The sequence below is a fragment of the Mastigoproctus giganteus genome, chromosome 10 (assembly GCF_048544385.1).
Source record: "Mastigoproctus giganteus isolate SK-2022 chromosome 10, ASM4854438v1, whole genome shotgun sequence".
NCBI lineage: Eukaryota > Metazoa > Arthropoda > Arachnida > Uropygi > Thelyphonidae > Mastigoproctus > Mastigoproctus giganteus.
In genome coordinates this window covers 58,332,574-58,356,789 of record NC_143584.1, presented here as the reverse complement: position 1 = coordinate 58,356,789, position 24,216 = coordinate 58,332,574, and the positions used below count along the sequence as shown (strand labels likewise).

The 24,216-nt window shown below is 39.5% G+C and overlaps 1 protein-coding gene across 4 annotated transcripts in view; it reads left to right on the top strand.

Annotated features, from left to right (window-relative positions):
• LOC150079046 (transcription initiation factor TFIID subunit 4B-like) overlaps nucleotides 1-24,216 on the top strand; it is a 634,753-nt gene that overhangs the window by 170,115 nt on the left and 440,422 nt on the right. The gene's annotated exons all lie outside the window — the stretch shown is intronic.

The window sequence follows — 24,216 nt, the reverse complement described above, 5'->3', positions numbered from 1 at the left end:
CATTTCTCAGCCCATACAACTAATTTTTCTATATCTTATTGCAATAGCTTACCCTGCCAATTTCTCTGTAATCCACAACTTAGACATCAAACTAGATATGCTTTCATCAGTGTGCTGAAAACATTAGCTGAACTAGATATGCTGAAAACATTAATGGGCCTACTGCTGAGTATTCGCCTAATAACATTAGTCAAAAAACAGTAATTCCCATTGATATCCACGCTGTCTTCTCTGACCCAACCACCCCTCCATCCATAGCAGTCACTTCCCCCTAATGCCACAATGCTCCAGTTTTTACAGATGTAATTTTTTTTTTTTTATGTGTAACAGTATCGAAAGCTTTTTTGAAATCCAGGTATACAATGCTAAAATTATTTTTTATATCAACTTCCTTTGTTACTGCATTATAGTATTCAGTCATATTGGTGACAAGGTTACCCCTTAACAAATTAATGCTGTGATTAATTCTTTAACCAGATGCCATTATTTTTTCAGAAGCAGAAGTCCCACTTACGTCTGTAATTTCTCACTTCACCCTTTGTGAATTGGGGATACGTTGCATACCTTTAGTCCATCCGTAGGGACTTTCTCTGAATCCCAGCATGGTCTTATTATTATTATTATTATTATTATTATTATTATTATTATGGCTAAAGGTTTTCTTACCTCTTTTTCTGCTCTATTGGTATAATTGGATAGATCCCATCTTCTCTAGATAAACATGAATTAGCCACCTTATTCATGTTTAGCTCAGCAAACTCTGTCATCACAAAATTATTTACCTCCCAATTGAAATTTGATGCACTTTTAAGATCCTCATCCTTAAATTCTTGATGTGTGAACAAAGTTGCAAAAAATACATTTATTCAGTTGGTCAGCAAACTGAGCAAAATGATCATCAGTTCTACCATTCATATCTATCAGACCAATGTGACTCATCCATTTCCTTATCTTATTTCAGTTCAGTGTTCTTCTGTACCAGTTATAGAGTTTTTTGGGTTTTGTGTGTGTTCTCAGGACATGAATAAGCTACCTACATTTTTGGGATAAATATTGTATAATAGTTGATTGACATCCTTTGTTTTTGTTTTTATCAGTGCAGCTACCACTTTTTACAATTGGATCACTTGTTTGAATAATCATAATCTTTCTTAGCATTAGAAGAGGCATATGATGCAAAAAAGCAAGCTTTTTTTTTTTTTTTTTTTTTTTCCATGGTAGGGCAGATTTGTGATTTGTACAGAGTGAACAGCTGTTTGGAAGAAAAGTAGCACTGAGAGCGAAAGAGAACACCAAGTTTTTTGGATGCAGAGGAAGCAATATTTGTATTGTGCTTGTGTCAAGAGAGATTAGAAGTCAGGGTAATCCCCAAAAGAGATATCTTATCCTAGAAATGAGTGTCACCAAAGATAAGTATAGGAACAGAGAGATGCCTCTGTAGCCAGGTGGGCAGGAGCAGCAGTGCGTAGCACACACTTCTTGATTAGACGGGGGTTTGAGCCCGTAACCACCAAATACGGAGGATGCGGAAAGGTCAGGTAATGACCACCGCATATCCCCGGAGCAATATGGCCTTAGATGCTAATGGTCCTAAAAACCAAAAAACAAACAACAACATAGGAACAGAAGAATCCTTTTTGCGACATATAAGACAGGAGTGAGTTTTAGAAGGATTGAAATCAACTAAGTTGTCTTTGTCCCACTGGAGATTGGCATTTAAGGAATTGGTAGCAGATATTCGAGAAGTTGAAGCTGATTGAGCAGGGCAAGGTTTCTCAAAGTGGTATGCAATGTGCTATCATCAGCAAACCTATGCATAGGATTTCTGGTAAATGGAAGAAGGTCATTAATAGACAAGAGGAAAAGAGTGGGGGAAAGAACCGAACCTTGGGGGGACACCAATATTAATGGAGCAGTTAGAACACAGAGTGCCATCTACCCTCACCCTCAGTGAACGGTCAGAGAGAAAACTGGATAACCAATTACAAAAAACAGTTGACAAACCATAAGATGGAAGCTTGTTTAGAAGACCTTTACGCCAAACAGGATGCAGAGAGAAAACTGGATAACCAATTACAAAAAACAGTTGACAAACCATAAGATGGAAGCTTGTTTAGAAGACCTTTATGCCAAACACGTTCGAAAGCTTTTGTGATGTCAAAAGCAACTGTTTGTGTTTCACCAAACTTTTCCATTGAATTTGCCCATAAATGGGTAACATAAGCCAGAATATCACCAATGGATCGACACTGACGGAATCCATACTGGCGATTGCTGATCAGACGGAAGGTTTCTAAGTAGTTTAAGAGTTGGCGGTTAATTGATTTCTCTATTACTTTAGAAAGAGTAGAAGTAATTGCAATTGGCGCCTCCATAGCCAGGTGGGCAGGAGCACTAGTGCATAGCACACGCTTCTTGATTAGACCGGAGGTTCGAGCCCGTACCCACCAAATACGGAGGATGCGGCAGGTCAGGGAATGACCACCGCATATTCCCAGCCCGGATAAAGGGTGAGGGTTGGTGTCAGGAAGGGCATCCGGCCATAAAAATTGCTTGCCAAAACAATAAAAACGCTGACCCCATATATAATGGGAAGGGGCGAGGATAAAAAAAAAAAAAAAAAAAAAAAAGAAGTAATTGCAATTGGACAATAATTGGATGGAAGGGATTTGTCACCCTTTTTAGAATCTGGCTGGACATGAGCAAATTTCCAAACAGAAGGAAAAACACCTTTGGAATAAGAAAGTGAAAAAAGGTGGCAAAAAACAGGTGGTAAGTTCAGGAGCACGGGTTTGGAGAACAAGGGGAGAAGTGACATCAGGACTTGGAGCTTTCTGAGCATCAAGATTCATCGAAATCCTGACATTCTTTTGACGGAAGACCACAGGAGGAATTGAATGGAGAGTGTTGGGAGGTGTTTTACCAAGATCATTAATACATGAGTTGGAAGAAAAGTGGGATGCTATCAGGTTGGCTTTATCCTCGGCTGAAGTGACAATAGAACTGTCTGGTGTAGACCTAGGGGGGAGCAGAGATAAGCAAAAGTTGCGGCCAATAGTTTTGGCTAAAGACCGCAATGTTTGGCTACCATTAGGGCAAGAAGCAAGTTTTCTACTCTTATCCTGTTCAAAATCTAGTTTGGACTGATTAATAACTGCTTTACAATTGTTGCGAGCTTTGGTGTAATCAGAAAGTGAAACTGAAGAATTGGAAACAAGCCAATTACGATATGCAACATTCTTCTCTCAAACAGCCTTAGCACATTTATTGGAAAACCAAGGTTTAGATAAAGGACGAGATTTTAAAGTGGAGTGTGGGATAAAGGATTCCATTCCTGCAAGAATAATTTCACTTGCGCAATCTGAGCAAACGTTGACATCAGAAGTTTCGAAACAGTAATCTGACCAAGGAAAAGAAATCTTGCAGGTCATCCCATTCTGCATTCTTGTGATGCCAAACAACACGAGGTTGGGAATAGCCGTCAGATAAAGGCTCCATTGGAGAAGAGATAATCACCAAGTTGTGATCTGAGATGCCTAAAGCACCACTGATTTTGACCGTTGTTTGTGAGAAAAAGATCAAGCATGTTGGCTGTATGGTCAGGATTGTCCAGTATTCTGGTAGGTAACTAACAATCTGTGCAAGCTCATTGGTAAAAGCCTCAGCATCTCGACCAGCAGGGTCTCTGTAACTAGAGAACAGAAGCCAACTGGAGTTGTGAACATTAAAATCACCAAGGAAAATTACCTCACTGTTAGGAATTTTTGGCTGGAAAAAGTCCAGTTGCAAAGAGAGGAAGTCAAAGAGCTGCAAGTGATTAGTGGAGTTGGGAGAACAGTAGAGACAACAGATGAATTTGACAGAATGAGGTAGAGATATTTTAAGCCAGAGAAGATCGAAAAGAGGTGATTCCAAATTACTAAATCTCTGACAGGTAATATCAGAATGGACATATGCACAAGTACCACCTTTGAGGTCATAACAGCGAATAATTTGGGCAACTAAGATGAGCAGTGGTTGAATGAACCGATAACTGAGAATCTGTCAGAAAAAAGTAAATGAGGTTTGGCAGACTGTAAATGGAAATGGACTGAGATTAGAACTGAGACCACATATATTTTTGAAATGAACTATTAAGTGTTTGGGAGGTTTAGATCGTTTTTCAGATAAGCTCTGCTCTATTAGTTTGACAATTCATTGTGTATTCAAAAGTAAGAAAGAGTTGGGGAGGACATGCTGTATGACGTAATGAAATTTTTGGATATGGCTTACACGTAGTATGAATATACCCATCTCCTTGACATAATGTGGCCTCAACAATGATCCTCCGATACCCACTACTCGGACCCCTCCATTCACTATCTGGCACAGTAGAGATAGCAAGATTATACACTAGCTGATCCAGAAGCCTCCTAGAGAGAGATACCAATCGGTTCGGTCCAGTGTACTAACTACCGGCCGGTCTGCGAACACAGTTTTAGAGCTCTACCCTCGATATATAAGGAGGTTTGGATCTTGCCATGATGTTCATCATAACCTCAAAAGACATCAGTCATACTGCATGATAGAGGAGATGGGAAAGGGTTGACTGGAACTCAGCTCTGAAAACTAAACATGGGCTCCACCACTTCAAGCCTACCATAAGCAAAGTTGCGGTATTGCACCGGTTGGTGAGAGTCATCTACCACCTAGTATTGCCTGGTAACACAGAGGAGCTGGCATTCCTCCATGTGTAGTGTGGGCACCACACCTTGACCCTTGCTTACATTCATTCACATCTGGGTGGTCTCTGACAGTGTGCTTGCACATGGGGGTTATACCCAGGATTACTAACAGTCCCACCATTGTGAAGGTGCAAGCAGAGAGGTTGGCTGCCACAGACCATCCTGACTTTGCCACAATTGGGTCCACTTGACTTGCGTGTCCCCCGAATATCAGTTCCATCAGCGTTTTAGACTCCCAGGTAGCAAGCACAGCTTGTCTGGCCTATCTGAGTAAGCAGTGACCATTATTTTCCCCGGAACAAAAGTTAAACTAACAGGTCTATGATTACTCGTGTCACCCTTTAATCCCCTTTGTGAACTGGGGAGACATTTGCACTTCTCCTGTCCATGGTTACTTCCTTTGCTGTCTCCTTTAATGTGACTAGATAGATCCCATCCACCCCAGGTGCCTTTTTTTATGTTCAACTTCAACAATTTCTCTTCCGCTTTGCCCTCAATTATTACAAAATCATTTAACTCCCTGCTAGAGTTTGATAAGTTTATTGTCTCAACTTCTCTATAGACTTTCTCATGTGTGAATGTAGATGCAAAATACTCATTCAGTGTGTCAGCTACATCAGCAGGTTCCTCAATAATCAAACCTTTGATATCAAGCGGACCAATCTGATTCATCCCTTTTCTTCTAGAGTTTACATAAGTAAAGAAGTCTTAGCTGTTTTTCTTTGCATCCTTTGCCAAAGATTTCTCATAATCTGCCTTTGCTTGCCTAACCTCCTTTGTGACTTGATTACAGACCAGCTTATATCTGCCATAAGTCTTCTGTGTCACTTGATAATTTATACACATCCCATGCATTTTTCTTCTCTGCCATGAGTCCTATTAGTTCATCTGCCATCCATTTATGCCTAAACCTTGAACAATATTTCTTAGCTTGGAAGGTACAAAAAGTAGCTTCCGAGGTTACTTCCAAGAATGCTTCCCATTTAGAATTTTCTTTTGGAAACACCATCAGTTGATCTCATTGTATAGAATTTAAAAACTGTCTGAGACCACTGTAGTCACCTTTACAAAAGCAAAAACTCTTCACTTTACCCCTGATGGTTGTTACATCTTTAACTAAATCCAACATCAGCACTCTGTGGTCACTGCCTCCTAGTGGTTCCTTTATCTGTAGATTCTTAATGCATGAAGAATCACTGCTGATAATCAGATCAAGTGTATGACCCTCCCCCCCTCTAGTTGTCTCTCGAACACAACAGTCAGTTACTTTCAGATTGTATAGCTACCTCATCCTTTGAAGTGCTAAACCAACCAGGAAAACTAACCTCCCAACTTTTAGCAGTACCATGTGAGAGAGTGACATGGATGTTATTTTTGCGACCAATTCAGTAGCTTATAAAATTACAGACTGGTGTGTCCACCCAGTCTGGACACATCAGATCATAGAGCCATCACCTTCAAACTAAACAGGCAATTACAAACAACTCATCATTTCTTGTTGGTTTATCAAAAGGTGTAACCTCAAAAGGGAAAACTGGCGGATAATATACACATTCATATGATATACAGATAACACTGGTCAACACCAAAAAAGTTTCTGGCTTGAAAATAGTCACTTCTTATTAATTTCAGCATGAGAAAAACGAATATAACATTTAAAACTCCTAGTTAGATTACATTTAAAACTCCTCTCAGTTCCACGATATAGCCCATGTTATGATTTATTGGAATATTGGTAAATACTAGGGAATTTTGGAGTCTGGAGAATAGATAGGTTGGTAATGCTGAAACAGGAACTGATAGGGTGGTGTTTGTTTTTTTTTTTTTTTTTTTTTTTTGTATATATATATATATTTTTTTTTTTTTTTTTTTTTACAGGTTTATGGGCAAAAATTACGTAAAAAGTCAGGTTGCCATGTAAACGTGCTAACAGTGTTGACAATTTTTATTGTGTGTGTGTGTGTGGTGATGTGACATTTTCCACTGAGAAATGCCAATTGACTCCAATTGTGAAAACAGCCTACTACCATTATTTTGGCTGTCAGATAGGGGATGAAGACAAACCCTGGGCACCTCATATTTGCTGCAACGTTCTGTAAATCTCCATGGATGGTTCAATAACAAAGGATGTTCAATGCCTTTTGTCATCCCAATGATTTGGAGGGAGCTTTCAAATCATGTAAATGACTTATTACTGCATGGTACCTCCTTTTCAGCATGGTATGTCAAAAAAAGGAAGTGGATTGTGGAATACCCCAACATCCTCTCAGCTATCCAACCAGCGGCACATAGGGATGGTCTGCCTGTACCTCACCCTCCAGAAGAGTACACTTTGGAGTCTGATGAAGATGGGGAAAGTGTGAGGAATGAGGTCAACCTGGGCTTTCAACATCACTGGATCCTGATTTTGTGCCAGAACCTGAGTCACCAAGTGAGTCGCACAGAATCACCCAAGGTGAACTAAATGATCTGATTCGAGACCTAGATCTATCGAAAGATAAAGCAGAGCTTCTGCGATCAAGGCTCCAACAGTGGAATATACTGTAACCAAATGTCAAGGTGTCAGTGTACAGGAGCAGGCAGAATGCTTTGACTCCATATTTTAAAAGTGAAAACAACCTTGTTCCCTGCTGTGATATCAATGATTTGATGACAGCTTTGAATGTGGAGCACAACTCACCGGACTGGAGGCTATTCATAGACTCATCAAAAGTTTAAAAGCTGTTTTGCTCCACAATGGCAGTGCTTTTCCTTCAATTCCTCTAGGCCATGCTGTCCGCATGAAGGAGACATATGGAATTAATTCTGGAAGCAATGAAGTACAAAGGTGAGTGCTGGACATGCAGTTGCGATACAAGAAGTACTGCTGTTTCGTGTGTGAGTGGGATAGTTGAGTCAGGTCCTCACACTACAAGAGAAAAGTCTGGCCTATAAGGGATGATCTGTGCCCCGGGTTTTTTTTAGATGCAAAGGAAGCAATATTTGTAATATGCTTGTGCCAAGAGAGATTAGAAGTCAGGGTAATCCCCAAAAGAGATATATCATTTTTCCTAGAAATCGGAGTGTCACTAAAGATAAGGATAGGAGCAGAAGAATCCTTTTTGCCAGATATAAGACAAGACTGAGTTTTAGAAAGGTTGAAATCAACTGAGTTGTCTTTGCCCCACTGAAGAATTACTTGAAGATCAGCATTTAAGGAATTAGTAGCAGATTTTCGAGAAATTAAAGCTGATTGAGCAGGACAAGGTTTCCAAAATGGAAAGTGGAATGCAATGTGCTGTTATCGGCAAAACTATGGATAGGATTTCCAGTCAATGGAAGAAGATCATTAAATTACAAGAGGAAAAGAGGGGGGGGGAAAGAACTGAACCTTGGGGGACACCGGCATTAGTGGAGAAGTTAGAAGACAGAGAGCCATCTACCATCACCCTCAGTGAGCAATCAGAGAGAAAACTGGATAACCAATTACTAAAACCAGTTGGTTATCCAGTTTTCTCTCTGATTGCTCACTGAGGGTGATGGTAGATGGCTCTCTGTCTTCTAACTTCTCCACTAATGCCGGTGTCCCCCAAGAAGCTTGTTTAGAAGACCTTTATGCCAAACACGATCGAAAGCCTTTGAGATGTCAAGAGCAACTACTTGTGTTTCCCCGAAACTTTCCATTGAATTAGTCCATAAATGGGTAACATAAGCCAGATATCACCAGTGGATTGAAACTGACAGAATACATACTGGCGATCGTTGATCAGACGGAAGGTTTCTAGGTAGTTTAAGAGTTAATTGATTTCTCCATTACTTCAGAAAGAGTAGAAGTTATTGCAATGGGACGATAATTGGATGGGAGGGATTTGTCACCCTTTTTAGGAACTGGCTGGATGTGAGCAAATTTCGAAGAAGGAAAAACACCTTTGGAATAAGAAAGTGAAAGAAAAAAAAAAAAAAGGCGGCAAAGAATAGGAGTAAGTTCAGAAGCACAGGTTTTGAAAACAAGTGAAGAAATACCATCGGGACCTGGAGCTTTCTTAGCATCAAGGTTCGTCAAAATCCTTCTGACATCCTTTTGACTGAAGACCACAGGAGGCATTGAATGGAGCGTTGGAAGGAAAATGGGATGCTAGCAGGTCAGCTTTATTCTTTGCTGAAGTAACAACAGAACCATCTGGTTTGGACAGAGGTGGGAGCAGAGATGGGCAAAAGTTGCAGCCAATAGCTTTGGCAAGAGACCAGAATGCTCGGCTACCATTAGGGGAAGAAGCAAGTTTTCTACTCTTAGCCTGTTCAAACTCTAGTTTGGACTGATTAATAACTGCTTTACAATTGTTGCAAGTTTTGGTGTAGGCAGAAAATGAAACTGGAGAATTAGAAACAAGCCAATTACGATATGCAACATTCTTCTCTTGAACAGACCTAACACATTTATTCGAAAACCAAGGTTTAGATAAAGGACGAGATTTTAAAGTGGAGTGTGGGATAAAGGATTCCATTCCTGCAAGAATAATTTCATTGACACAATCTGAGCAAATGTTGACATCAGAAGTTTTGAAAGAGTAATCCAGCCAAGGAATAGAAGAAAAGAAGTCTCACATTTTGCATTCTTGTAATGTCAAACAACACGAGGTTGGGAACAGCCATGAGATGATGGTTCCATTGGTGAAGAGACAATCACCAAGTTGTGATCTGAAGTGCCTAAAGGACCCCTCACTTCAGCTGTGTACTTAGAAGGGTTGTTTGTGAGAAAAAGATCAAACGTATTGGCTGTATGATTAGGATTGTCCGGTATTCTTGTAGGTAAATGAACAATCAGTGCAAGGTCATTAGTAATTGCAAAAGCCTCGGCATCTCGACCAGCTGGGTCGGTGTGACTAAAAAACGGAAGCTAGCTGGGGTTGTGAACATTAAAATCACCAAGAAAAATTACCTCACTGTTAGGAAAGTTGGACTGGTGAAAGTCAAGTTGCAAAGAGAGGAAGTCAAAGAGCTCCAAGTGATTAGTGGAATTGGGAGAACGGTAGAGACAACAGATAAATTTGACACAATGAGGTAGTGAGATTTTAAGCCAGAGAAGATCAAAGAGAGGAGATTCCAAATTGCCAAGTCTCTGACAGGGAATATCAGAACGGACATATGCACAAGTACCAACTTTGGTACGAAAGGAATCATACAGCGAATAATTTAGGCATCTGAGATGAGCAGTAGTTGAATCAACCGATAACTGAGATTCTGTCAGAAAAAGTACATGGGGTTTGGCAGACTGCAAGTGGAAATGGGCATCATTGAGATTAGAATTGAGACCACGTATATTTGTGAAATGAATTAGGAAGTGCTTGGGAGGTTTAGTTCTTTTTGCAGATAAACTTGCTATATTAGTTTGACAATTCATGGTGTATTCAATAGTAAGAAAAAGTGGGTGGGACATGCTGTATGAAGTAATGAAATTTTTGGATATGGCGTACATATGGCAAGGATATACCCAGATCCTTGGCATAATGTGGCCTCGACAATGCTCCCCGCATACACACTACTCGGACTCCCTCCGGTCACTATCTGGCAGGATAGAGGTAGCAAGATTATACACTTGCTGATCCAGAAGCCTCCTAGAGAGTTACCAATAGGTTCGGTCCTGTGTACTCACTAGCGGCCGGCCTGTGAACACCGTTTTAGAGCTGTACCCTTGAAATGTAAGGAATATTGGATCGCGCAACGATGTTCATCATAGCCTGAAAAGTTATCAGTCATACTGCATGATGGAAGAAATAGGAAAGGGTTGACCGGAACTTAGCTCTAGAGACTAAACATGGGTTCCACCACTTCAAGCCTCCTGTAAGCAAAGTGGTGGTATTGCACCGGTTGACGAGAGTCATCTACCACCTAGTACTGCCTGGTAACGTAGAGGGGCGCCGTTCCTCCATGTGGTGTGGGCGCCACACCTCGACCCCTGCTTACGTTGGTTCACACCTGGGTGGTCACCCATCATTGTGAAGGTGCAAGCATAGGATTTGGCTGTCACAGATCGTCCGGGATTTGCCGAAATTGGGTCCACTTGACTTGAGTGTCACCCGAATATGTTCCATCAGCGAATATGTTCCATTAGACTCCTAGGTAGCAAGTACAGCTTGTCTGGCATATCTGAGAGAATGTCTGTGACAACCTCAAGGACCAAACTGAAGGATATGACTATATTGCTTTCGTAACCAATCCTCTAATGCCAATTTCCATATTAGAGGCCCAAAAAAACAGATCCTGGCAGATATCCTTGAATAGCAGATCTAGTTACCAAATTCCAACTAGAGTTAACCGTAAAAGATCTTTCCTTAAAATAATCCACTACGATGCTATAAAGCTGATAACTGCATTTTGCATGGCAAAGCATCAATGACACACTGTCCCAAGGGATCTTATCAAAAGCCCCTTCAAAATCAATCAGAACATATTTTGCATTTGAATCTCTAATAAATTTAACCAAAGATTTTAAAGAATCCTCTGTACCAACACCCTTAGTAAAGCCTTATTGTTTATTTGAGAACCTCAAATTTTCTTACATGTATTGCAGTATTCACTGTGAAAGCATGCATTCATAGAGCTTGCCCAAACTTGCAAGAAGTGCAATTAGACAATAAAAAGAAGGATCAGTTTTAGACTTTTTGGATGACTTAAAATTGATCTTAAGAAGAGCATCCTTCCAAGGCAAGGAAAAAATTTGTTCAAGCAGACATCTATTGAAAACCAGAAGAAGATTCTCAGGAAACAGTTTGAAGAAATGCTTAATAACTTCCCCTCAATGAGATTCATTGAGAGGAAGTTAATCCCCTCAGTGGACCTCATTGTTATTATGAATTTTATTAACAGCCGAATTAAGATCTTCCATTGAAAATGGTTTCTCTTGAATATCACTAACACAACCAAAATCAGTATTATCAGATTTCTCCACCTCCTCCATATGATGATGAGATCCATTGACTAGGGGATCAAGTATAACATTAATATTGCTGAGCCAATCTACAGTTTGTCTTCACAATGCATAAAACTTATCACATCTCCAGATGGCCTTAATTTGTGCAAACACAACTTATAAACAATACCACATGGAGCCTCATTACCAGCTGTTTTCACTAAGTTTTTCCATGCATCAAACTCCTTTTAGCTATTAAATGGGTGTATTTTCTTTTGATCAATTGATACTCAGTTTTCAACCTAGGAATAGATTCTTTATTATCCCACAGTTTCTGACGTTGGAACTTCTTACATACAGCGTTGACCTCCCTTCGGACATCAATAAGATCAGAGGATCACCATTGCACCAGAGCACATTTACTTTCCTTTAATTTCCCTCGAGGCATCAAATAACTTCTGTTGTAATAATTTAACCAAATCAAATGCATTAATCCTATCCCAGTCAGCTAACAACATTTCACCAAAAATTGTCCTAACAAATCTGTCAAACTTACCCCAGTCAGCGTGCTTAATCACAAATCTTCGAAGTTATAATGGATGAGGCTCAATAAATCTACTTCTAGCATGGCCTAAGGTGAAAGTAATTGCTCTGTGATCGCTGTTAATCCAATCTGGTTTAACTTGTCAGTTAGATATGAAATTGAAGGCCATACTATTGGCTAAGGCTATATACACTCCCCATACACTTTTAAATCTCTGGCCTTCACAGACTTCTGTGTTACACCTACAAAGAATACAACGCAAAGAGAGGGGTAACCCCTGGTGCTGGCGCACAACTAACACACTTTACCTCTCGAACATGCTGCTGTAGAAAACAATCATCCAGTAAATTCACAGAAGCCTTGTTACAGTCAATATCTGCAAAATTAAAATACCCCATTATATGACTTATCAATTTACTTGCCCACTCAGCCGCGGGTGCCAAGCAATATCTCTGTGCTTTAAGTGCAATTTTCTAAAAGCGATCTATAGTTCCTTTATGTTCCTCTCATTAAGCAATATATTTAATAACAGCTCTTGTTACAAAAGTACTTGTACAGGGTAAGAAAGGAACATTTCTTTTTCTGATAGTTCTATTACTAACCCCTACTACTTTACACTTGGTCACACCAGGCATTGCTCCTGCCTCACCGTGGCAGGGTCAGCAATCTGGGTGGTAAAAACAAACCCCCAGGGCCAAAAGGAGCCATCATCGATATAAGTAATTATCCACCTTTAGAGTCCTCGAGCTCAAGATCAGAAATTCCTTAAATTGATCATGACTCCAATCGTAGCACCTCCGTAGCCAGGTGGGCAGGAGCAGCAGTGCATAGCACATGCTTCTTGATTAGACCGGGGTTCTAGCCCGTGACCACCAATTACTGAGGATGCAGAAAGGACAGGGAATGATCACCGCATTATCCCCAGAGCAATATGGCCTTAGTTGCTAATGCTCCTAAAAACCAAATGACACAGCATGACAAATGACTCATCATCCGAAGTGGCTAGGAACGGGAAAATGAAAATAAAGACGTGCCAGCATTTCTTGTAATGCACTCATTATCCATGCAACCTGTTGGCTGTCGCCTTTTCTAACACAGAAATGTTTAGAATTGGTTTTTGGATCTCCTAACATCGTTAAATGTCTCCAACTTGGAGACCTCATTGAAACTTCTAAAGCAACTTATTCAAAGAAGCTGTTAAAATTAACATCATTTAACAGTATTCCAGTGTCATTTACATCGCATAACACTCTGAACACCTCAAAAGGCATTATCAGCAAATGGCACTTAAATAATTAATAAATAAATTTTCTGTTTATACTCCGGGACGACCAAACGGTCAGAGCAGTTCACAAGATAGACAGAATACTAGAAACTTACTATCCATGTCTGAAGAAGAGATAATACAAGAACTCAGGGAAAAAAAAAAAGTGACTCATGCACAGAGAATAATGACCAAATAAGATAGCAACCTACTACCAACCAGATCCATCATTTTGACATTTGATACTCTGACTCTTCCATCTTCTGTTAAAGCAGGTTATTTGAACTGCGAGATTTGACCCCACATCCCAAATCCAATTCACTGCTTTAAGTGCCATTCTCAGGCATTATGCTGAGACGTTGCTGTGTGTCCTATTTGTGGCTCTAAGGTGCATTCCCAAGAAGACTGTACAGCTTCCACTCCTACTTGCACAAACTGTAAAGGAAGCCATCCTGCATTTTCTAAAGCATGTGACCTTTGGAAAGCAGGCAAAAAAATCCAAAAATATAAAGTGGAGCAGTATAAACTCACATACCCTGAAGCAAGGAAGCAAATATTGTTAACCATGCCTAGTTGATCATATGCATTGGTCACTAAAAACAGCCAGTCAGCTGCAACTCAAACAGATGTATCCATAGAACCAAACATTTCCTTTGCCACCTGGGCCAAAACTCTGCTAACGTGCAACAAAAATCTACAGTTGCTGACCAGCAACACGCCAATCAGTATCCCAACTGATGCTATCTCAGCCACGCCCAAAACAACAAAATCCGTTGTTGTTGAAAACCAGAAGAAAGTGAAACCACACTATAGCAACATGGAAATTCAGAGGATAACGACACAGTACTAGAATTACATGCCAGTGACACCCGACCTTTCCCAGAAATAAAAAATCAAAACTAAGCAGACAGAAACCTTCTCAGAAAAACCAGTCAGATCAATCTTCATGAAATAAATCCAACCAATGAACAAATTCATACAATGGAACTGCAGAGGATTATGCAGTAATATAATGACCTGAATGATTTACTCATACAAAGTAATGCGGTAGGTGTATGCTTACAGGAAAAATTTTTATCACCAAAAAATTCTCACAAATTCAAAAACTATACTATGTTTAAACATGACAGCGATTCTGAATCTTCTCCTCGTGGAGGGGGTAGGTATTCTTGTCAAAACTACCATACCATCAAGACATCTCCAACTAGAAACCTCCTTAGAAGTTGTAGCTGTTCAGATGACAGTGGAAATATCATTAACCCTTGCATCTGTGTATATATCACCTAATTATCCTTGTTCCCAGACTGAACTTGACAACTTTTTAACACAACTGCCACTTCCTGTCTGTTTACTCGGTGATTTCAATGGTCACCATGAATTGTGGGGATTTTCCACCATGGATAGGAGAGGCCAATTAATTGAAACATTCCTAGATAACCATAATCTGACTGTATTAAACACTGGCTCTCCAACTCATATTCAACTACCTACAGGTACAACATCTGTCATAGACTTATCCATCTGTTCAGCATCTCTTTTTCCAAGCATGGAATGGGTAGTGCTGAATCAACCATTCCACAGTGACCATTTTCCTATTATAAGTTCAATTCAAACAGGTCATGTCATACCCTAAAGCCCGTATTTCTTGGAATTTCCACAAAGCAGACTGAAAAAACTGTTCTACTTGTGTCCTAGTCAACAAACAGTATGTACAGCAACAACATATTGATGATGTAACAAAATACATTACCAGCCATATATTATCGACAACCAAAATTTCCATTCCAAAATCGGACCAGCACAAACAGGTACACCAAAACTAGTGGTGGAATGAAGATTGCTCCAAAGCGAAAAGAGAAAAAAAAACCGCACTCGGAACCAATTTTGCAAATTCCTAACTACCGCCAGCCTAATTGTTTTCAAAAAAACTCAAAACATGACTCCTGGATTAACTTTGCCTCAACTATTAACAAAAATACTAGCTCTCGGATTATCTGAAATTAAAGGAGGCAGCAAAGGAAGTAAGCAAACCCTTAGCCATAATTATGAGAGCTTCCTTGGACTCAGGGGAGGTACCCACAGACTGGAGATGTGCAAATGTCACCCCAATTCACAAAGGAGGATCAAACACTGACACAAGTAATTATAGACCTGTGAGTTTAACTTCTGTTCCAGGAAAATTAATGGAGGCAATAGTTAAAGAAGCACTGCAGGATCATTTAGACAAGACTTCAGCTATAGCTCGGACACAGCATGGTTTTGTTAAGGGGAAGTCTTGCCTGACCAATTTGATTGGATACTATGATGCAGTCACAAAGGAACTGGATGCAGGGAATAACTTTGATATTATATACTTGGATCTTAGAAAGGCTTTTGATACTGTTGCACATGGAAGACTGCCGCACAAATTGGAGCAGTGTGGCATTGGAGGCAAATTGCTGCTGTGGATAAAGGGGTGGCTGAGGGGGAGAAGACAGAGAGTGGTAATCAATGGACACTGCTCGTTGTGGACTAATGTTATTAGCGGAGTCCCTCAGGGCTCAGTGTTGGGTCCATTATTGTTTTCTGTATTCATAAATGATATTGGTGATGGTATATCAAGCTTAATGTCGAAGTTTCAGATGATACAAAGGTAGGCAGGGTTGTCAAGGACACTACTGACACTATGTTGCTGCAACAGGATCTGGAAAGGTTGAGCAGATGGGCTGAGAGGTGTCAAATGAAGTTTAACATTGACAAATGTAAAGCTACACATGGGAAACAGCAACCCCAGAGCAACGTATCAACTCTGTGGTACTACACTGACAGTGGTAGAGAATGAAATGGGCCTGGGGGTGGTAGTGCAGGCAAATATGAAGTTCTCTGAGCAGTGCAGACGGGCTGCAAGAGTAGCTCATGGCGTATTGTCAATGATATATAGGAATTTTTCTAGCAGGGATAAGGAGGTGATTATTCCCTTGTATAGGGCAATGGTCAGGCCACACCTAGAGTACTGTATACAGGTCTGGAGGGCTCATTTCAAGAAGGATGTAGAGCTGCTGGAACGAGTACAGAGAAGGGCAACAAGATTAGTGAATGGAACAAAGGGGTGCTCTTATGAAGAAAGGCTTAAGTTTTGCAAATTACAGTGTCTGGAGACTAGGCACCAGCGAGGTGATCTGATAGAGGTGTATAAAGCCTTGAATGGTTTGAGCATGCTCAATGCTGATGGGATTCTTCCTCTTGCTCAGAATAATCACCTGAGAGGGCATAAATTCAAATTGAGGAAAGACAGATGTCGGATAGACGTGCGGAAATTTGCATTTAGCCAGCGGGTGGTTGGTTAGTGGAACAGACCTCCATCCCTTGTCGTGGAAGTTGATGGCCTAAATAAGTTTAAGGCTCAGCTGGACAGATATTTTGAACGAACAGAGGGGTGAAGTGGAAGTGGTTTTTTTTTTTTTTTTTGGCTGATGCTACATAAGCTTGCTTTCTTGCATCAAATGCCTCTACTAATGCTAATGCTAAATAAAATAGAAGTCCTCAATGGGAAATTTCTACTGTTGCAGTCTCCAATAATACAGTGGAATAACAGGACTTATCTTCTCTTACTGATATTGCAAATGCTTTAGCGGAATCTTTCTGTAATATTTAGGCACCGCTGTAGCCAGGTGTGCAGGAGCAGCAGTGCGTAGCACACGCTTCTTGATTATACCGGGGTTCGAGCCCGTTATCACCAAATACAGAGGATGCGGATAGGTCAGGGAATGACCACCGCATATCCCCGGAGCAATATGGCCTTGTTGCTAATGCTGCTAAAAACCAAATAACAACAACATTCTGTAATATTTCTGCCTCTTCCTCTTATGTGACCTCCTTTTAACTCATTAAAACTAATGAAGAATGTATTAAATTGAATTTTTCAACTATTAGCATCTATGTGAAGCCAATAATATCAATCTAAAATACATACCCTCTCTCTCTTAGCATCATTCCTATATTTGCGCTATACCAAAACCCAGCAAAGATCCATATCAAATTCAGAATTATAGACCGATATCATTGACATGCTGTTTGGGCAAAATATTTGAAAAGATGATGCATAAAGGGCTCACCTGGTAGACTCCGAAAATCTACTTTCTGATCACCAATATGCCTTCCGTAAAAACAGGTTCACTCGTGATTTACTTGTAAAAATTGAATCTAACATTCATAATGCCTTCGTCATGAGACAACATCTAGTGAGGGTCAACCTGGATATTCATAAAGCATTTGACACCATCGTCATGGTGTCATTAAAGATATGCATCAGTTAGGACTGAGAGGCTATCTCCCTTTAATAATTCAGAACTTTTTAAAATTATGCACATTTCAAGTCCGATATCAAAACATGCTGATGCTAAATAATTTCATGTTCATATAATTTCATTTCATATTCAAGAAGAGGTTGCCCCACAGGGTTCCATATTGAGTCCAACCCTGTTTGTGATTAAGGTCAACAATATATTGGAAGATCTTCCAAAAATGTTTGAAGTATACATGTATACTGACGACCTCACCATATCCCGCCAATCGCAAAGTATGAATACTATCAAAAAGATAGCTACAAATTGCTCTAACCAGAATTCAATCCTGGCCTTATGCAACGGATATCATCTCGCTGAACAGAAATCCACTACCACTCATTTCTGCCAGTTCCACTTGCTCACACTCTCCAATTTCTTGGCCTGATACTAGATAAGAGGCACCTCCGTAGCCAGGTGGGCAGGAGCAGCAGCAGCAGCAGCAGCAGTGTGTAGCACACGCTTCTTGATTAGACCGGGGTTCGAGCCCGTGACCACCAAATACGGAGGATGCGGAAAGATCAGGAAATGACCACCGCATATCCCCGGAGCAATATGGCCTTAGTTGCTAATACTCCTAAAAACCAAACAACAACAACTAGATAAGAAACTGAACTTTCAAGCAAGTGTAGCCTATCTTCGAACTATCTGTTTGAAGAAGTTGAATATCCTCTTGTGTGTGTGTCATCATTGTCGGGGGAGCTGATCGACATACCCTTATCCATCTCTATAGAGCTCTCATCAGGTCTTGCTTGGAGTATGGTTCTGCAGTGTATGACTCTGCGAAAAAAAGTACTTTAGAGCGATTAAACACCATCCAGCACAGTGCTCTAGGGGCTTTCAGAAACTCCCCAGTTCGTCTTTACGTCGAAGCCCATGAACTTTCACAGAAAAACATTACTTCTGCTGTATGGTGCGAAATTTCAGTCTTCCCTCTCACCCTAGTTGATGCCTGTACTAAACCGAATGGGAGTCATTTTACAATAGTAAACCAAATGAAAATTGACCTGCTCCACTTAGATTTAAGCAACTGACCCAGTCATGGAATGTCAAAATCGGTAATTAGATAGTATGAACCAGAGTTGTAATGCTCAAAAAGTTCTACTTTGATATCAATATTTGTAAAATAATAAGAGAAGCTTACATCAATATATTATGTAGAACACTTCTGTATGATACTCTCCAGAAATTAAAATGAAAAAATCGAAAATCTTACATTACAGTAACAAATAATTAGAAATCAATTTAACACATCTAAAAATCAATTTAACACAATTAAAAATAAAAAATTAATTAAAAGAATTTAACAGGGGGAAAAAAGGAAAAAAAGGAAGGAAAATCGTTTTGCAATTTTTTCGTTAAATTCTTTTAATTAATTTTAATTAATTTTCTTATTTTTTTATTGTGTTAAATTGATTTTTATTTGTGTTAAATTGATTTTTAGTTCTGTTAAATTGATTTCTAATGGTGTTAAATTGACTTATTTGTTACTCTAATGTAAGATTTTCAATTTTTTTCGTTTTAATTTCTGGAGAGTATCATACGGAAGTGTTCTATGTACTATATTGATATAAATTTCTCTTATTATTTTACAAAAAAAAACAGTAATATATTAGCATTAGCAAAGGCACATCATGCAAGAAAGCAAGCTTATATAGCATCAGCCACAAAAAAAAAATTATTTCACCCATCCACTAGCTCCAAATGTTTGTCAAGTTCTGCCTTGAATCTATTTAAGCTATCAACTTCTACAACGACAGTTGAAAGTCTGTTCCAGCAATCAACCACCCGCTGGCTAAAGGCAAACTTCCGCATATCTATTCTACAACCGTCTTTCCTCAATTTGAATTTATATTCTCTCAGGCGATTATTCTGAGCAAGAGGAAGAATCCCATCTGCATTGAGCATGTTCAAACCATTCAAGGCTTTATACACCTCAATCAGATCACCTCACATGTGCCTAGTCTCCAGACACTGTAATTTGCAAAACTTAGGCCTTTGTTCCATTCACTAATCTTGTTGCCCTTCTCTGTACTCGTTCCAACAGCTCTACGTCCTTCTTAAAATGAGGCCTCCCGACCTGTATACAGTATTCAAGGTGTGGCCTGATCATTGCCTTATACAAGGGGATAATCACCTCCTTATCCCTTCCAGAAAAATTCCTGTATATCATTGACAAGACACCATGAGCTACTCTTGCAGACCATCTGCCTGCCCAATTACCCCAGATCCTTTTCATTCTCAATCACTGTCAGTGTGGTACCACAGAGTTCATACGTTACTGTGGGATTACTGCTTCCCATATGTAGTACTTTACACTTGTCAATATTTAAATTTCATTTGCCACCTCTCAGACCATCTGCTCAACTCTTCTTGATTCTGTTGCAGCAGTGTACTGTCATTAACAACCCTGTCAACCTTCGTATCGTCTGCAAACTTGGACATTAAGCCTGATATACCATCATCAATATCATTTATAAATACAGAAAACAACAATGGACCCAACACTGAACCCTGAGGGACTCCACCAATAACATTAGTCCACGAAGAGCAGTGTCCATTGATTACCACTCGCTGTCTTCTCCCACTCAACCATCCCTTTATCCATAGCAGCAATTTGCCTCCAATGCCACACTTCTCCAATTTGTGCAGCATTCTTCTATGTGCAACAGTATCAAAGGATTTTCTAAGATCCAAATATATAATATCAAAGTTATTCTTTGCATCCAGTTCCTTTGTCACTACATCATAGTATCCAATCAAATTAGTCAGACAAGACTTCCCCTTAACAAACCCATGCTGTGTCCGAGCTATAACTGAAGTCTTGTCTAGATGATCCTGCAATGCTTCTTTAACCAGTGCCTCCATTAATTTCCCTGGAACAGAAGTTAAACTAACAGGTCTGTAATTACCTGTCTCCCTTTGATCCTCATTTATACATCTCCAGTCCATGGGTACCTCTCCCGAGTCCAGTGAAGCTCTCATAATTATGGCTAAGGGTTTGCTTACTTCCTTTGCCACCTCCTTTAATATAACTGGATAGATTCCATCCACCTCAGGTGCCTTTCTTGTGTTTATCTTCAACCATTTCTCTTTCACTTTACTCTCAGTTATTACAAGGTTATCTAGCTTACTGCCATAGTTGAATACACCTCTGGCATTCCTCTCCCTGAATAACTCCTCCTGTGTGAATGTCGATGGAAAATATTCATTTAGTTTGTTCGCTACCTGAGGAGGATCATCAACAGCTGAACCATCAATATCAAGTGGACCAATCTGATTCATCCCCTTCCTTCTAAAATTTACATAAGTAAAGAACTCTGCTGTTTTTCTTTGCATCCTTTACCAAAGATTTCTCGTAATCTGCCTTATTTCAAATGTATATGCTCAATCGTTGAGAGATAGATCTCCAATATTAAGCCGCTCAAGCTCAATCCCATTGGCAAACCCAAAATTTGTTTGTACACTTTGTCTCGAAAGGTGATATAGTTGGTCTCAACTAACAGTTTAATTAAGTGGAAAATTTCCTTAATAGGAAGCTTCGTATAATTAATCGGTATAGAGTAATTATTTCATCATCATCAGCCATTTTCAATCCACTGCAGGATGAAGGCCTCTCCAGCAACTTTCCAGTTCCTTCTGTTTTGAGCACTGGCCATCCATTTACTACTCAAAAACTCATGAATTTCATCTATCCATCTCCGCCTTTGTCTTCCAGGTTTTCTTCTAGCTCCTCTTGGGTACCATTCTGTTATTTTCTTAGTCCATCTGTCATCATGTCTTTGATCTATGTGTCCTGCCCAAGACCATTTTAGTTTTGATAAGAATGTCCTTTACTTGAGTTTGCTGCCTAATCCATGAGTTTCTCTTCTTATCTAACAGTCTGATTCCCAATATAATTCGTTCCATTCTTTGCTGTGTATTTCTTAGCTTCTCTTCCATTCTTTTGGTGAGTGCCCAAGTGTCACTTCCATAAGTCATGGTGGGGAGTATACATTGATTCATTATTTTATGTTTCAGACAAACTGGGATATTGCTCTTCAGTATGTGACTATATTTCCTGAATGCTATCCATCCAAAATTTATTCTTCTCTTGACTTCCAGCCATTTATCATTATTACAGCTAATAACTTGTCCCAGATAAGTATATGACTCCACCTTTTCAATTACTGCTCCTTCAATCATTATTTCCCTTTCCGTGGCATACTTGTTCATCATTACTTTTGTTTTAGCCATATTCATCTTTAGTCCAAAATCCTTACTAACTGTGCATAACTGATTAAGATTTTCTTCCAATTCTTTGGGATCATGGCTTATGACCACAATGTCATCTGCAAATCGTAAATGGTTTAGGTACTCTCCGTTCACATTGACTCCTTTCTGCGACCAGTCTAATCTTCTGAAAGCTTCCTCAAGGGCAGCAGTAAACAGCTTCGGAGATATTGTGTCTCCTTGTCGAACTCCTTTCTCGATTTTAAATTTGCTACTGTCTTTGTCTAGTCTAATAAAGGATGTAGCACTCTCATATATTTTCTTCAAAATCATAATATATGGAGTATCTATGCCTTGTCTTTCCAGTGCCCGAAACATTGCGTTATGCTGTATGGAGTCAAATGCCTTTTCATAATCCACAAATGCCAGGCATAATGGTGTTTTATATTCATTTGCTTTCTCCATTAGCTGTGCTATTACGTGAAGGTGATCCATAGTTGAGAATCCTGTCCTAAAGCCGGCTTGCTCTTTCGGTTGATTCTCATCAAGTATTCTTTCTAATCTGTTAGTAATGACCCTTGGGAACAACTTGTAGATATGGGATAACAAGCTAATTGGTCTATAATTTCCAATTTCTGATTTATCTCCTTTCTTATGCAGCAAAACTATGATTGCATTATTCCACTGCTTAGGCGTCACACCTTTTCTAATGCACTTTGTGAAGAGCCTTGCCAGTTTTTTGTCTTATGTCTCTTCCTCCCAATTTTAACAACTCTACAGTAACTTCATCTTCCCCCGGGGCTTTCCGATTCTTCATTTTCTTCAATGCATGTTCTACCTCATCAGGAAGAATATCGGGTATGTCGTATGTGTTGCTACTTTGCAATCCATCTTCCCCACTGCTGGTATCATTCCCTCGCTCCTTGTATAATTCTCTATAGTAGTCTTCTGCTATTTGAATTATGCCTTCTCTGCTGTTTATAAGTACACCATTTGTCTTTCTGTATTACTGCTCATGGCTGCTGATTTAAATCCTTTGTTTTCCCTTAATGCTTGTTCTACTTTTCTTGTGTTAAATCTTCTTATGTCCTCTCTGAATCTCTTTCTAATGACTTTGCATAACTCCGTATACTCAATTTTCTCCCTGTCAGTGTTTTTCTTCATTTGTCGTCTTTGGTTCATCATGACAAGTGTTTCTTGACTAATTTTTTCTTCTTTAGATTTCTGTTTCCCTATAGGTTTCTTGGGCTTTATCACTTTCAGACAGTTGTAATATTCCTCGTCGATATCTTGGTCCTGAGCAGTCTGCAGAAGCTCAAACTCGTTCTTAAGTTCCAGTACATACTGCTTTTTCTCCTCTTCTGTTATTTCAAAGACCTTTGTATTATTTACTCGAGTCAGGTTTTTTCCTTTCCTTTCCTACATCTATATCAAGTGTACATCTTACCATTCTGTGATCACTTCCAACATTTACCTTATTCAGGACGGTAACATCATTCACAGTATATCTTCTGTTAGTAAGGATGAAGTCGATTTCATTAGTTGTTAATCCATTTGGACTCTTCCATGTCCACTTTCTGTTCACTCTTTTCTTGAAAAAAGTGTTCATTACTTGACAGTCCTTGAGATTCTGCAAATTCCACAAGTCTTTCACCTCTTTTATTTCTTTCACCAATTCCAAATTTTCCTATAGTTCCTCTTTCTGCGCTGTTTTGCCTTTTTCCAACCTTAGTATTGAAGTCCCCCATAATAATAGTGTAGTGGGTTTTCTGCTCATCTAGAAGACTCTCAATTTCAGTGTAAATTTCTTCAACCTCTTCATCATCATGGCTCGATGTTGGTGCATAAATCATTATAATCTTTAACTTGTAAGTGTTTCATTTCTTCTTCTTGTTTCAGCCAAACCGATGATATTCCAATTCACATTTTCTAATTCCTTTTCCAGCTCTAATATCCTGTCTTCACCGATGAGTGATCGTACGTTATAACAGGCCAAGTTCAATTTCCGTGCATGGCAGCCTGGTCGTACCCAGAGATTCTTAGCACCCTCTGCTTCCACTCTGATCCTCTCGCTGCCGTAAGAGGGAGAGTGAAAGCTGCTGGGGACTGAGGGCCATTATTTATTATTTAACATATCCCAAATAATATCTAATGTGTATTCAACGTTTACATTCCTATATAATGAGCTATCTAGTGAGAATAAATTGTCATTGTCGCCAAGTCTACAATCCTTAAAGTTATTAAATATTGTATCGTAGTTC